The sequence below is a fragment of the Haemaphysalis longicornis genome, unplaced genomic scaffold (assembly GCF_048455015.1).
Source record: "Haemaphysalis longicornis isolate Haplotype H1 unplaced genomic scaffold, Haemaphysalis longicornis Haplotype H1 scaffold_9, whole genome shotgun sequence".
Lineage (NCBI taxonomy): Eukaryota > Metazoa > Arthropoda > Arachnida > Ixodida > Ixodidae > Haemaphysalis > Haemaphysalis longicornis.
Window position 1 is genome coordinate 173106710 of NW_027526460.1, and position 16338 is coordinate 173123047.

The window sequence follows — 16338 nt, forward strand, 5'->3', positions numbered from 1 at the left end:
GTATACAAAACCGCATCTTTTAGTCCATGTTAAAGAACACCTCATGGTATCAATAAATCCATAGCACTCTGCAGTGCATCTTACTGCCCATGTTGATAGCTTCTGTGCACTAGCCCCAAACTAGCCCCAAATTTGACTTCAAAACCACAGCACTTTGACTTGACTGCAGAATATTACGTCACATGAAAGCTGACAAGTCTCTCATGCTGCATTGTCTGAGATGGCGCACGCCTTTTGTAAAGCTTGTGCAGTGCATATTTGCGTACTTTCACATCTCCATGCCCATCTTTTTCCTCGGTTTCAGTGATCACCCTGCGAAATAACCTCGACTGCTGCAATGTGCCACATCAAAACACACCATGTTTGGCTTGTAACCAGGTGCGTACAATTGAGGACCGTTGAATGCGTGTTAAAATGCATCAAAACAGATAACTGGGTGAGTTGGTTGAAATTCATGTTCACTGGCACAAAAAGACGGAGGTAAACACGAACAGGCCGCCAGTCACGACTGGGATTTACTTTAAAAAGAACAAACATATGTACACATTCTCGGCGTATGTCAGGGGCGGATCCAGGGGACTTTGGGGGGGGGGGGGTAGGCACAACCAAATGCCGTGATTCGTTCTCACTTGCTCAGGAGGTGCTTGTTGATCAACATATTTCAGACAACCATGTGAGGAGTTTAATAAAGGTTCCCTCCTCGCTGCTGCACTCAACTACCTAATTGACGGGAAAAATTGTTGTGGGGAGAAAGTGATTATCATGGAGTGGTTGCATTAGTTACAACAAATAAAGGGTGCTTTGCTCGCCGTGGCTGGTAATGGTCCACACCGTGGCCTAAAAAATTACACGTGCCGAAAGATCACTTCCGAGGGGAGTGAAAGGTGGTGAGGTAGAGTAGCTGGTGGCTTTGGGGTGGGCGATTGCCCCCCCACCCCGCCCTTGGATCTGCCACTGGCGCATGTCACACATTGATGCCACGAATTGCACCACATATTCTTATCTAAATGTGCTACATCTTGCTGTGATAGTCTTACGGATGGCTGGATGATGCATTTGTCAGCTCGTTTTCTGATCGTGTGACCTTCAAGTATTTCCTTGGCTCTTTGATCTCTATGTTTGTGCAAGCAAGTGGTAGTGCCAAACTTTGCCGTGTATATATTGTCATCACAATGGGCGGCCAGGTGTGAAAGGCTGTCTTTGTTATTGATGGCACGCTCGTGTTCCTTTTGTCTTACATTCACACATCTTCCCATTTGTCCTACATAGCTCACTCGACCAACAATCCAATATCAAAAACCACCCTTGGCTGGGACTGATGGCGGGTTTGAGGGGTGATGGTTATCCAAAATGCGCACTCACGCTAGCCTGCGAAAAAAATGGCCAGATAGGTGAAAGCAGGTGCATGAACATCCAGCTTGCATCGGGAAAAAGAAAAGAAATGGGAATACGTGTTGATTCCGAATGCACACAAGCTTTCACACGAGCTGAAGAATGTGGCGTCAAGATATGGGTAAGGGTGGTGTTTAAGGCACCAAAGAAGTTGGGAGGCATATTGCAGCCATCAAAAAGAAAGCTCAAACAATGGGCGCAACACGAAGCGAAGGCGGTGGCATAAAACCTCAGTCCCAGCATATCAGATAGGCCATAGGGGTGGTTTATGATATTGGTTTATCGGTTCAGTGAGCTATCTAAAACAAATGGGAAGATGCATCAATGTAAGACCAAAGGAATACGAACAGACTATAGTGGCGTGCACCTCATTTTCTAGCAGCGCTACTTTCATCATCTGCATCATCCCACGATCATCATCAGCAGCGCTTGCCCGGGCTGCGTAGGCAGTCCTACGCGCCACAGAACACATCGAACGTCGACTGAGCAGCTCAGCGGCCCCATGTGCTGGCCGGGCCTACGCGACCTAAATAAATGTGGGAAGCCGCATCCGCTTCACGCCTGCTTCCTACAAGACAATCACAAAGGCAACATCTTACAGTTGGCAAACTATTTTGATGAGTGTAAATGCACCGCAAAGTTTGGCGCTACCACTTGCTTGCAAACATAAAGATCAAAGAACCGGGGAAATACTCGAAATGCACAATCAGAAAACAAGGCAACAAATGCGCCGTCCATAGCACTCTCACAGCAAGACTTAATGTATGTAGGTGAGGACATGTGATGCAATTCATAGTATCATTGTGTGACATGCACCAAGAGTGTGTATATATGTTTCTTCTTTTCAAAATAAATTGTAGTTGTGAGTGGCACCCTGTTTGTGCTTACCTCCATCTTTTTTTCTGTGTCTTTTTGTGCTTAGCGAACATGGTTGTTTAAAAGGAGGGCTGCATTTTCTGAGGTCACGAATGCAGATTGGACGAGACTTCTTTAAGGACTTGTGGTGTTCCAACATTGGAGTGCTAATGGGATGCTTACTTCAAAAATGTCACTGTAGGTGTTAATGTACCACATGCAGCTGTATGCCATGTGCTCGTCGTGAGAAACCAGCTTCCTCACTTACAATGACATGCACATTTAGTGAAAAATGTGAACAGACCTCTCACATAAATCGTTTTCTATGTATATGTAGCCTCACTTGAATGAGAAGCCCTTTTCCAAATCGCATACCTTCAGTATGCTATACATCTCTCCACAAATATACAAGCTCTTGTTGCCTGCACTGCTGAACGGTGTACACACTGGGCTTTTACCATGAAATGGCACTACCTGCGTGGCGGCTCCAACGCCATGAGTACGGTTGCACTCTGCCGCACGGGCAGCACATTGCACAATGCGAAACGTGGTTTCTGGCGGGGTGTTGGCAAGAACGTTCGTTCGTGTGGACGGTGTTTTCTGCATGATCCGTGGGTTCACGAATTCTTTGTCGTAAGGAGTAGCCAGCATTGTTTTCGCTTAGAAATTTCGGACTGCACTGTTCACGCCTCCTACAACTGCAGATGCTAAGCAGGCCGCACCACAAAAACAAGCGTGCCATTTTTTTTCTTCCTGTTTTCTACCTGAAGGTTAGGGCGGTGGTTGAGAACTTTGCGCAGCGAATGCAACCGTCAAATGGTTGGACAGACACAGCGGCGCGGATAGCGCACCTGTTTCGTGCTATCTCGGTATCATTACCGTGTGCTGCTTTCGTTATTTTTTGCCTTGCTTCAAACCGTAGCTCGAGTAAGAAAAATTTCTCTGTCCATGGCTGCAACGATATTTTATGTGATTTCGGCGTGTAAGATGAGCCACCCAGGCATACTGCACGCATATTGAATAGGGAAGATGGTGAGGTGCTGTGGCGACAGTGCTCTGGTGCGTCACACACATGAACGTCCTCTCCTGAGCTCCCAATAAAGCTGGGTTATTTTCATGCACAGGGTCTGGGTTTTCACAATTGCGAGGTAACTACGTGATAAAATTAGTTGCAGCAGTGACGACAGGTTGGATGAATGAATTTTAAGTGCTTTCTTTTTGGTGTAGATGAAGTGGAAGTTATAAGCTGAACAAGATCATGGGACACGCTTTGACTTCAAAAACACCAGAGACAAGTAAAAAATAGAGCGCTCTAGTTTATCACTTCATACATTTTCGTCTCTGCGCTGTTTTTGAAGTATTCAAGCTGTGCACCCAGCGTCAAGCTGTAGTGTGTTACCTCTAAACACCCTTGGTCATTAGAAAAGAGGCAAATGCGACAAAAGGGTTAGATTGCCCACAATTACCTGAGAAGTGGCATTGCACGCATGTAGGCACGTTCACCTCAAAACACTTGAAGTAGCCTATGTTAAGGCTGCGTGCCGATTCGGGTTCGTCTCACCCATGAAGTACACCAGCTACCTTAATTTATAAATATTTTAGCACTATGTAATCAAACATGTGAAGAGGCGCGAGGTGAAAGCTTAGAAGCTTAGACGCCCATCATCCTGGGGATCAGTTGAAATGAAATGGGTGGAACCGATTTGGGGCTGAATAACTTCTTTGAGAATTTGTCAAATTAAATCAGACCATCTTCAAGCACCCCCCTAGCATTAACTTCAAAACAGAAAAAAAAGAGAAAGGAAACGGCTTGTTTGTTTTTGTTGTGCGGCCTGCTTAGAGTCTGCTGTTGTTGAAGGCGTGAACAGCGCAGGCCGGAATTTTTACGTGTGAACAATGCTGGCTACACTTACGACAAGGCATTTGCAAGCCCACAGATTAGCAGAAAAAAACACTGTCCAGACGAACGTTATTACCAACACCATGCTCCAAACCACGTTTCGTGTCTGGAAAAGCGCTGCCCATGCAGCAGAGTGCAACCGCATGGGCAGCGCTTTTCCCGACACGAAACATGGTTTGGAGCATGGTGTTGGCAATAACGTTCGTGTGGACAGTGTTTTTTTCTGCTAATCCGTGGGCTTGCAAATGCCTTGTCGTAAGTGTAGCCAGCATTGTTCACACTTAAAAATTCCGGCCTGCGCTGTTCATGCCTTCAACAACAGCAGACTCTAAGCAGGCTGCACAACAAAAACAAACAAGTCGTTTCTTTTCTCTTTTTTTTCTGTTTTGAAGTTAGTGCTAGGGGGGTCCTTGAAGATGGTCTGATTTAATTTGACAAATTTTCAAAAAAGTTATTCAGCCCCAAATCTGTTCCACCCGTTTCATTTCAACGGATCCCCAGGATGATGGGCGTCTAAGCTTTCACCTCGCGCCTCGTCACATGTTTGATTACATAGTGCTAAAATATTTAAAAATTAAGGTAGCCGGTGTACTTCATAGGTGAGACGAACCGGAATGGGCACGCAGCCTTAACATAGGCTACTTCAAGTGTTTTGAGGTGAACGCGCCTACATGCGTGCAATGCCGCTTCTCAGGTAATTGTGGGCAATCTAACCCTTTTGTCGCATTTGCCTCTTTTCTAATGACCAAGGGTGTTTAGAGGTAACACACTACAGCTTGACGCTGGGTGCACAGCTTGAATACTTCAAAAACAGCGCAGAGACGAAGATCTATGAAGTGATAAACTAGAGCGCTCTTTATTTTTTACTTGTCTCTTTGCTGTTTTTGAAGTCAAAGCGTGTCCCATGATCTTGTTCAGCTTATAACTTCCGCTTCATCTACACCGAAAAGAAAACACTTAAAATTCATTCATCAAACCTGTCGTCACTGCTGCAACTAATTTTATCACGTAGTTACCTCGCCATTGTGCACACCCAGACCCTGTGCATGAAAATGCCCAGCTATATTTGGAGCTCAGGAGAGGACGTTCATGTGTGTGACGCACCAGAGCACTGTCACCACAGCACCTCACCATCTTCTCTATTCAAGGTGAAAAAACCAGCGAAAAAGACGGAAGACGTAGAAGAGACGAGACAACACACACGCCGTCTCTTCTACGTCTTCCGCCTTTTTCGCTGGTTTTTTCACCTTCAAAATGTACCAACTGGCCCAGCGAGCTGCACTTCTCTATTCAATATGCGTGCAGTATGCCTGGGTGGCTCATCTTACACGCCGTCATCTCATAAAATATCGTTGCAGCCATGGACAGAAAAATTTTTCTTACTCGAGCTACGGTTTGAAGCAAGGCAAGAAATAAGGAAAGCAGCACACGGTAATGATACCGAGATAGCACGAAACAGGTGCGTTATCCGCGCCGCTGTGTTTGTCCAACCATTTGACGGTTGCATTCGCTGCGCAAAGTTCTCAACCACCGCCCTAACCTTCAGGTAGAAAACAGGAAGAAAAAAAATGGCACGCTTGTTTTTGTGGTGCGGCCTGCTTAGCATCTGCAGTTGTAGGAGGCGTGAACAGTGCAGTCCGAAATTTCTAAGCGAAAACAATGCTGGCTACTCCTTACAACCAAGAATTCGTGAACCCACGGATCATGCAGAAAACACACCGTCCACACGAACGAACGTTCTTGCCAACACCCCGCTAGAAACCACGTTTCGCATTGTGCAATGTGCTGCCCGTGCGGCAGAGTGCAACCGCACTCATGGCGTTGGAGCCGCCATGCAGGTAGTGCCATTTCATGGTAAAAGCCCAGTGTATACAGCGTTCAGCAGTGCAGGCAACAAGAGCTTGTATATTTGTGGAGAGATGTATAGAACACTGAAGGTATGCGATTTGGAAAACGGCTTCTAATTCAAGTCAGGCTACGTATACATAGAAAACGATTTATGTGAGCGGTCTGGTTACACTTTTCACTAAATGTCTATGTCATTGTAAGTGAGGAATCTGGTTTCTCATGGCGAGCACATGGCATATAGCTGTATGTGGTACATTAACACTTGTTGTGAAGTAAGCAGCTAATTAGCTCTCATTTAAGCATAGCATTCATTTATCTTTTAAACGAAGAATTATGCCTGTGATATGCTTCAAACTCTATGCAGCTGATGTGCTGCATTTTGCCTCTTCTGTGGCGTTGGAATCATGGACCGGCGGTCTTTTTTTTCCACCTGCTGGTGCATCAGGAGTGCTTGTAAAAGTTTTTCTAGGTAAGTAAGCCTTCCCACTCAATCGGAATTTTGAAATAACTTTTTCGGTCAGATTGGAGAAAAAGCGAGATGGCGACGGTCTTTGGAATGTGTGTTGGGTCATGGCCAGAATCGCCACTCTGCCCATCAATGTGCTGAAGTGTTGTCAAAAGGGAAGACAGTTTCGCCATCGGGGATGAGCTCTCAGGCTTGCTGCGACACCTCTGAGAGTTTGTTGAACACGGCCCCGGTGTACTTTGTTGGCGATGCCCTAGTGGATAGGGTAATTGGCCAACATTGAGAGCAGGATGTTTTGTGTCCTTTTTGGTGGCCGTCAGAAGTTCTGCTGCTGGAGCACCCCTCTTTACTCTGGAAAAACAAATCTTCATGTGCACCACACATTAAAATTGGTCTTATCAATGTAGTTGCACTACATTACCCTCATTTTACAGTGATTCTGCGTACTCATGGCACAACAATGCGATCCTAGTTCGCTTGTTCCAAGGGGGGGGGGGTAAAGGGCTCCAACTAGCTCATTATTCCGGTAGCAAGGATAATTTAAGCAGTTTGTCTCAACTCGTCTCGGCGTGGCCAACTTCAGCGAATAGCTGTGGCAGTCTAGCAAGTGCTCGCTGCTAGAGGAACTAATTTCAAGGCATGGCATGGCTTTGCTGAGACCAGATTGAATCTGAGAAAGAGTGCAAGATGGGTGATTGTCAACAATTTCAGTAACCGCTTGGACGACCGTCTCGTGGAAAGTTTTTGCTTAACCACCACGCGTTTTGTCAGTTTTGCGGCCTGTTGCTGCAATAAATAGCCATTTTGACGTTAATGCTACGCACATCGCTGAGATGATTTAAGTCGCCATCGCACCAATATACCTCAACGATTCGGGCTGGATCGACATTTGAAATGGAATTGTGCTTCTTCTCTTCACCAGGAGCTTTCTTGGTGTTCCATGAAAACGTGGCATTTTTTATCCATTCTGTGGAAAATATCTTATGTGTAGAGCTTAACAGACAGTCACTACCCGCGAAGACCCGGAGAGCGTCTCTCAGTGTCTCTCATCTAAATCCCCTGCTAACATAACAATACACAGGGAAGTTCGTTTGGTAAAACACAATTCTTAAATGCCTTTGACATTGAATTTTGAATCAATGTTTTTTCACAGTGTTGGTCGAGAAAAACTGTCGGAACGTCAAGGCAAAGCTCCTTGAGTAGGAAGAATCGCTGCACAATAAGGGCACGATGGTGTCTGCAGCGATTCTTCCTACTCAAGGTGCTTTGCCTTGAAGTTCAGGCTTTCTCTCACCCACTATTACAAAACAACAGCTAACACTGGGAAAAAACATTGATTCAGTACTCAATAACTAAGGCATTTAGAATTGTGTTTTACCGAAGGAAATTCTCTGTGTAATGTTACGCGAGCAGATGATTTAGATGGCAGGCACTGACTGAAAGCTCTTCTGGTTGTCGCATGTTAGTGAATGTCTGTAATCTCTACGCATAAGATATTTTATTGAGAATGGATTAAAAAAATGTTTTTGTGGGACACTGAAAAAGCTCCTGGTGGAGAGAAGTACAACTCCGTTTCAAATTTCGACCCAGCCCGAATCCTTCACGTGTATTGGCGCGGTGGTGGCTTGAAGCCTCTCCCCGAGATGCTTGGCATAAATGTCAACACGGCTACATTTCTTGCAGCAACGAACCTCAGCACCGCCCAAAAGCATTGTTGTTGAACAGATTTTTGATGAGGCTGTCACGCAAGTGCTGACTGAAATTGTTGACAACCACCCATATTTCATGCCTTCTCGGATGCGGTCTGCTCTCAACAAAGCCATGCCAGGCCTTGAGATTAGTTCCTCCTGCATTCACCACTGGTTTGACAGCCATGGCAGTTCGCTGAAGTTTGTCACAGTGAAGCGCCGCGAGTATGCAGAATCGTTGCTGAAGGTGGGCATGATGGTTTAATGCGACTACAGTAATGAGACCAATAGTAATGTGTGGTGCATATTAAGTTTTGTTTTGCCCGAGCAAAGAGGGGTGCTCCAGCTGCAAAACTTGTGACGGACACCGAAGAGGAAACAAACATCCTGCTCTTAATATTGGCCAGCAGCGTCATTCACTGGAGTATCACCAACAAGGCACACTGGGCCATCTTTGATCAATTTCTTGAAGAATCATTGCAGCGAGCCCGAGAACATGACCCCAATGGCCAAGCCGTCTTCACCTTTGACAATGCTCCAGCTTATTGACGGGCTGAAGTGGCGACTTTTGCCATGACCCAAGACAGAATTCAAAGACTGCCGCTGTATAGCCTTTTCTTCCACCCGACCAAAGTTTTTTCAAAATTAAAATTGAATGTGAAGGCTTACCTAGATGAACCTTGACATGCACTCCTAAATGCTCCAGCAGGTGGGAGAAAATGCCGGTCCATTCTTGTGAATGCCACGGAAGGGGCAAAATGCAGCACATCAGCCACATTGAGTGTGCTGCGTATGGCAGGCATGATTTTTCGGTTGCTTGAGCTGCATTGAACCTGTAGAATATGCAAGCACCTTCACTGTGTCACCTGAAATAACACTGGTTGCAGTCATAAAATGGCACAGGATTGTTTGCTTATTCCTTGTTTGCCTAAATTAGGCTTGTTCAACGCAACATTTAAAAATCCTGCTGTACTTTTGAACTCCCAGTTAGTGAGAAATTTCACCTAAGCAAGTCACAGTCATGAACACGTGATTCTACAAGACAATTATGAGTTGGTAAACCAAACTTTTTTTAAATTTCGTCTTTGGACTGCTACCTGTGCTGTAGCAGGTGCTTTCTTTAGTAATATAAATGTTAAATTGTACTTAACGGCCATAGGGTGTCATTCAAAGAGCTAAATATAATGGCAATATGTGAGTGTGGTGGATGCATCTATCTCGTAGCTGCAGTGAAACACTTTATACTTGGGTACAAGCTAAGAACAGTGATAGCTCATGTGGTGTATCACTCTGCCGAAGCGGCAGATCCAGATGTCCACCTGCGCGCTTGAAAGGCAATTGGCTCATGCACGCACCGTCTGCTTTGGCTGGGTGAGCTCCTGCGGCCCATTTCATGGCGATGAGCTCGTGCTAGCACAGTTTCGAGTTGGGTGAGAGCTTGCTAATACAGAATGTTGGCTGATGGGCATCACAGGATTGTTGGTCAAGCGACATCATTGGCCAACAAACTTGTTGGCAAACAAACAATGGACACATTGGCCAAAGGACATCATTGGAAATCATTGGCCAATCAGTGGACATCAGGGTTAATGGGCCTTGCCATTTTTTTAGGTCTTCAGCTGCATGCAATGCTGAACAAATACCCTTGCAACATTCCATGTTAACAGTGAACCAGGGCAGACAGCTTTCCATAATTGCATGCTTTGCACACCAGTTTCAGACATTGCGCCATTTTTCTAAAACATTTTTGTGATGCTACCTACAGGCATAAATAGCAAGTAACCACTTTAATTTTTTTACCTGCAGTATTTCTGGAAAGCTACATATCATTTTTGCCTTGTTTTGTTTTTCTTTTTAGGTGCCAATGGGAACTTGAGGACAAAGGAAGACAAGGGACGTGCCTGGAGCAAGGTACATCGCAAACAGCAACAGCTGTACGCCGTTTATGGGCTCCTGTTTTGGGATCCTGCATAGTCGTGAAGACAGCCTTCAAGCAAGGGATCTTCGAATACGTCAGCTGCGTTGCATATAATAAAAATGAAGCCTGTGTGTATGGATAATACAGTTCCATGTCAACGCGCGAGAGTTGGCAACATAGAGATGGCCCCTGTAAAGAAATGAAGAGGCAATAAAAGGGAATGTAAATTTCTGAAATATCCTGGTGTGTCTAATCCAGCGCCAGCGCGCTCGAATTTCAGCGCCAGCGCGCTCGATTTTCAGCGCTAGCGCGCGCGATATTTAGCGCCAGCGCGCGCGATTTTCAGCGCCAGCACGTGCGATTTTCAGCGCCAGCACGCGCGAATTTGAGCGCCAGCACAAGCGTTTTCGAGCGGGCAGCGCACGCGCTTTCGATCGACCAGCGCCGCTGGAAAACGCGCGCGCTGGTCCGGAAATCAGGCGCGCGCTGAACGCTGCCCGCCAGCGCGCTGCCTTTTCGGATAGGGTAACCACCCGGTCCTGATGGGACCACACCAACAGTTTGCCATGGCGACGGAAGCTTGCCACGCCACACCCATCTCGCGTCCTCCTCCTCAATGCATTCTTAATCGCACGATTGCGGCGCAAACACACACACATCAGTAAAAACAAGCAAACAAACAAAGAAAAACCAAAGGCACTGCAGCTTCGCTCCTCGCTGCCGCAGCAGCCGTGGCTGTGGCCCACAGATACCCGCACGCTGCTGCCATCTGTCGGACAACAGTTGGCCTGGCCCTCATGGTTTTGGAGCTGGCTGCGAAAATATCTTGATCTGCCCGCGCGGACGAAGCGCGCCCGGGTTCTTTTGCGGCGCCCTGAGGGGTCGTTAATCAAAGGCCAGGCAATCGAAACACTGTTCAATCGAGAGAACAGGAGTTGTAGAATTCGAAAACATACGCCGCTGGCGTGTGACCTGTTTAGTTGATAGGTTACGGGGCGTCCAAAACACGTTTTTTTTTTCAATGTCGCCCGTTTCGCTTTGTTTACAAATGCTTCTCGGGCTGTGGAGAGGTAGGAAATCGTCTCACCGTGCTGAGCGTAGACTTTTTTTGTTCCTCCGAGCCACAGAAACACGATGGTATGCGTCAATTGTACGTGAGAATAAGGAAATTTCAGCTGCAAGCCGATTAACACGGCGAACGCGACCTTTCAGTGTCCGAGGCGTGGTTCTCGCTCCTCCGCCGCTCGCTGGCGGGCCGAAACACGTCCTCACGGCGTCGTGAGACCACTCATTGGAAAGCTTATTTGCCGAGCTACGCGATGGTGTAATTTTCGTTTAGGGGCAACGAACGGTCACGATGCCAGCGCCAAAACTCCGACGCGGCACGGAAGAAAAGGTCGGCGCGAGGCCGACCGCTCGCGTTGTAGCCCTTTTACGAGCCATGTCCGTACGACTGAGAGGCCCGAACGAGCAGCGACAATAAAGTAGAGGCCCTGGCAAACGTTTCGGTGCAGTTTTAGTTGGCCTGGCCAACCGTGCTGCGCTAAAAGCGACTCACCGTGCTGCGCTAAATGTTTTTTTTTATTTTGTTTTGGTTTTACAACGATCCGCAGAAACACAATGGTACGCGTGAATTTTGCGCGAACAATAAAGAAATCTGAGTTTGAAGACGAAAACGGCTTTCCAAGGGCCGCGCGTCGTTTCGTAAGTCGGCGCAAACCGCTGTCGTGTGGCGACGACGCGGAGCGCGGCGTCGGGACCCCGCGAACTGCGGGCCCCCGCGAACAGCAAAATATACGAACAGGGAGCCCGCGTCACCTTCACAGGGCCAATCGAAGGTCGATCAATGCAAAGTTATCAAACGGTTTTGTTTTTCAAACTAGAACCTTGCAAGGGGCGCGCAGTGGTGGGCCCCAAGATCGGTTATGGTGTGCCCCACGTTTCCTTCTGCAGCCCAACTGTGGTTCGCACCAGGTGTGTGAATTTTTCGCAGGTTAAAACAGACGTCTTGCGCCAGAGGGCATGCTTTAAATGAAATCGATAGCTTATTTCGTTCGCAAAATCTGCATGGTAAGCAAAATATTTTGCGTGGTAGCCAGCCGCAATTTGCACCACGTTCACCATTTTTGCTCAGGTAAGAGAAAACACAAGGCGCAACAAGGCAAAATTTGAATGGAATTGATAGCTCTTTTTGTGCGGAAACTGTGGGGAGGCGAATTTACGTGGCGACGAAAATTGTCCATTTTCAGCATCCTAGCGACCGCGGAGGGTGGGAAGAGCTTCGCCGCGGCGGCGGCGGCGGCGGCCGCCGGCACTCTCGTTTATGGTCAGTCGGACATTTCGCGTCATAGCCGGACCGCAGTTTGGGCCAGGTTTACCATTTTTGGACAGACAAGAGAAAACGTTGCGCGCAACAACACAGTGTTTGAATGAAATCGATAGCTCTTTTCGTTGGGTAACTGCAGGGGCGCAAATTTGGGGCACGGATTAGAAGAGCGCTCCGTCTCCAGCCAATGCGTGCGCGCGTTTCCGTGCTGTCCAGCGAACAGCGGTCGCATTGTCTTTTGGGGGTCTCGGAGTCTCGGCCGAGGAGTGAGGTTGTGTTTTCGCCCGCTCCTGCCTCGATCGGTGCCGCGACCTACGTGTACGTGCGCGCTACGTGTGCTACCCCAACCCCACAAGCTGCTCACGGCGCAACTGCAGCGTTTACCCCTGTCTGGACGTCACCCATGCACCAGGCAAGTCGCACGCAGCCGTCTACGTGCGGGCAGCACTGAGCCCGCACGTCGAGCTACCGTCAACCTGGCCTTGGTCACTGAGGGCCCCATGCAGTGCGCCGCTGTCACGGTGCGCATGGGGACCACGGACACCACCGTGGCCAGCGTGTACGTGCGGCCAGCACTTCACTGGGATGCCACGGCACTGTGCCGACTGCGCCCACTCCTACGCCCTGACGCCGTGGTGTGTGGGGACTTCAACGCCCACCACCTGGCCTGGGGCAGCCCCCGCACCACTTGCCGCGGCCGAGACCTCCTGGACGCCGCCACCTCCTGCGGGCTGTTTGTGGCCAACACGGGCAGCCGCACCTTCGTGCGCCCTGGCCAACGGGCTTGATCGAAGCAAGTTGATCGAAGCTTCTGATGCTGTAGGAAACGCGTTTTGCGAGCGTTTCCAGAAGAGGAATGGAGCCATTGAATGCGTATTCCACAGTAACGTTGATCAAAGCTTCTGATGCTGTAGGAAACGCGTTTTGCGAGCGTTTCCAGAAGAGGAATGGAGCCATTGGATTCGTATTCCACAGTAAAGTTGATCGAAGCTTCTGATGCTGTAGAAAACGCGTTTTGCGAGCGTTTCCAGAAGAGGAATGGAGCCATTGGATTCGTATTCCACAGTAACGTTGATCAAAGCTTCTGATGCTGTAGGAAACGCGTTTTGCGAGCGTTTCCACAAAAGGAATGGACCCATTGGATTCGTATTCCACAGTAAAGTTGATCGAAGCTTCTGATGCTGTTGGAAACGCGTTTTGCGAGAGTTTCCAGAAAAGGAATGGAGCCATTGGATTCGTATTCCACAGTAACGTTGATCAAAGCTTCTGATGCTGTAGGGAACGCGTTTTGCAAGCGTTTCCACAAAAGGAATGGAGCCATTGGATTCGTATTCCACAGTAAAGTTGCTCGAAGCTTCTAATGCTGTAGAAAACGCGTTTTGCGAGCGTTTCCAGAAAAGGAATGGGGCCATTGGATTCGTATTCCACACTAACGTTGATCAAAGCTTCTGATGCTGTTGGAAACGCGTTTTGCGAGCGTTTCCAGAAAAGGAATGAAGCCATTGGATTCGTATTCCACAGTAACGTTGATCAAAGCTTCTGATGCTGTAGAAAAAGCGTTTTGCGAGCGTTTTTAGAAAAGGAATGGGGCCATTGGATTCGTATTCCACTGTAAAGTTGATCGAAGCTTCTGATGCTGTAGGAAACGCGTTTTGTGAGCGTTTCCAGAAAAGGAATGGAGCCATTGGATTCGTATTCCACAGTAACGTTGAACAAAGCTTTTGATGCTGTAGGAAACGCGTTTTGCGAGTGTTTCCAGAAGAGGAATGGAGCCATTGGATTCGTATTCCACAGTAAAGTTGATCGAAGCTTCTGATGCTGTAGAAAACGCGTTTTGCGAGCGTTTCCAGAAGAGGAATGAAGCCATTGGATTCGTATTCCACAGTAACGTTGATCAAAGCTTCTGACGCTGTAGGAACGCGTTTTGCGAGCGTTTCCAGAAAAGGAATGGGGCCATTGGATTCGTATTCCACTGTAGAGTTGATCGAAGCTTCTGATGGTGTAGGAAACGCGTTTGGCGAGCTATTCCAGAAGAGGAATGGAGCCATTGGACTCGTATTCCACAGTAAAGTTGATCGAACCTTCTGATGCTGTAGGAAACGCGTTTGCGAGCGTTTCCAGACGAGGAATGGAGCCATTGGATTTGTATTCCACAATAAAGTTGATCGAAGCTTGTGATGCTGTAGAAAACGTGTTTTGCGAGTGTTTCCAGAAAAGGAATGGAGCCATTGGATTCGTATTCCACTGTAAAGGTGATCGAAGCTTCAGATGCTGTAGGAAACGCGTTTTGCGAGCGTTTACAGAAGAGGAATGGAGCCATTGGATTCGTACTCCACAGTAACGTTGATCAAAGCTTCTGATGCTGTAGGAAACGCGTTTTGCGAGCGTTTCCAGAAGAGGAACGGAGATATTGGATTCGTATTCCACAGTAAAGTTGATCGAAGCTTCTGATGCTGTAGGAAACGCGTTTTTGCGAGCGCTTACAGAAGAGGAATGGAGCCATTGGATTCGTACTCCACAGTAACGTTGTTCAAAGCTTCTGATGCTGTAGCAAACGCGTTTTGCGAGCGTTTCCAGAAGAGAAATGGAGCCATTGGATTCGTATTCCACAGTACAGTTGATCGAAGCTTCTGATGCTTTAGGAAACGCGTTTTGCGAGCGTTTCCAGAAGAGGAATGGAGCCATTGAATTCGTATTCCACAGTAAAGTTGATCGAAGCTTCTGATGCTGTAGGAAGCGCGTTTTGCGAGCGTTTCCAGAAGAGGAATGAAGCCATTGGATTCGTATTCCACAGTAACGTTGATCAAAGCTTCTGATGCTGTAGGAAACGCGTTTTGCAAGCGTTTCCAAGAAAGGAATGGAGCCATTGGATTCGTATTCCACAGTAAACTTGTTCGAAGCTTCTGATGCTGTAGGAAACGCGTTTTGTGAGCGGTTCCAGAAGAGGAATGGAGCCATTGGATTCGTATTTCACAGTAACGTTGATCAAAGCTTCTGATGCTGTAGGAAACGCGTTTTGCGAGCGTTTCCAGAAGAGGAATGGAGCCATTGGATTCGTATTCCACAGTAAAGTTGATCGAAGCTTCTGATGCTGTAGAAAACGCGTTTTGCGAGCGTTTCCAGAAGAGGAATGGAGCCATTGGATTCGTATTCCACAGTAACGTTGATCAAAGCTTCTGATGCTGTAGGAAACGCGTTTTGCGAGCGTTTCCACAAAAGGAATGGACCCATTGGATTCGTATTCCACAGTAAAGTTGATCGAAGCTTCTGATGCTGTTGGAAACGCGTTTTGCGAGAGTTTCCAGAAAAGGAATGGAGCCATTGGATTCGTATTCCACAGTAACGTTGATCAAAGCTTCTGATGCTGTAGGAAACGCGTTTTGCAAGCGTTTCCACAAAAGGAATGGAGCCATTGGATTCGTATTCCACAGTAAAGTTGCTCGAAGCTTCTAATGCTGTAGAAAACGCGTTTTGCGAGCGTTTCCAGAAAAGGAATGGGGCCATTGGATTCGTATTCCACACTAACGTTGATCAAAGCTTCTGATGCTGTTGGAAACGCGTTTTGCGAGCGTTTCCAGAAAAGGAATGAAGCCATTGGATTCGTATTCCACAGTAACGTTGATCAAAGCTTCTGATGCTGTAGAAAAAGCGTTTTGCGAGCGTTTTTAGAAAAGGAATGGGGCCATTGGATTCGTATTCCACTGTAAAGTTGATCGAAGCTTCTGATGCTGTAGGAAACGCGTTTTGTGAGCGTTTCCAGAAAAGGAATGGAGCCATTGGATTCGTATTCCACAGTAACGTTGAACAAAGCTTTTGATGCTGTAGGAAACGCGTTTTGCGAGTGTTTCCAGAAGAGGAATGGAGCCATTGGATTCGTATTCCACAGTAAAGTTGATCGAAGCTTCTGATGCTGTAGAAAACGCGTTTTGCGAGCGTTTCCAGAAG

General features: G+C 47.4%; 1 long non-coding RNA gene across 1 annotated transcript; it reads left to right on the plus strand.

The window, feature by feature from the left end:
• The first annotated feature begins 304 nt into the window (after positions 1 to 304).
• On the plus strand, positions 305 to 10213 carry LOC144151438 (uncharacterized). Its single transcript, XR_013318874.1, has 3 exons — positions 305 to 378; positions 6360 to 6464; positions 10008 to 10213. It is a non-coding gene; the product is annotated as an uncharacterized LOC144151438 (long non-coding RNA).
• The last annotated feature ends 6125 nt before the right edge of the window (positions 10214 to 16338 follow it).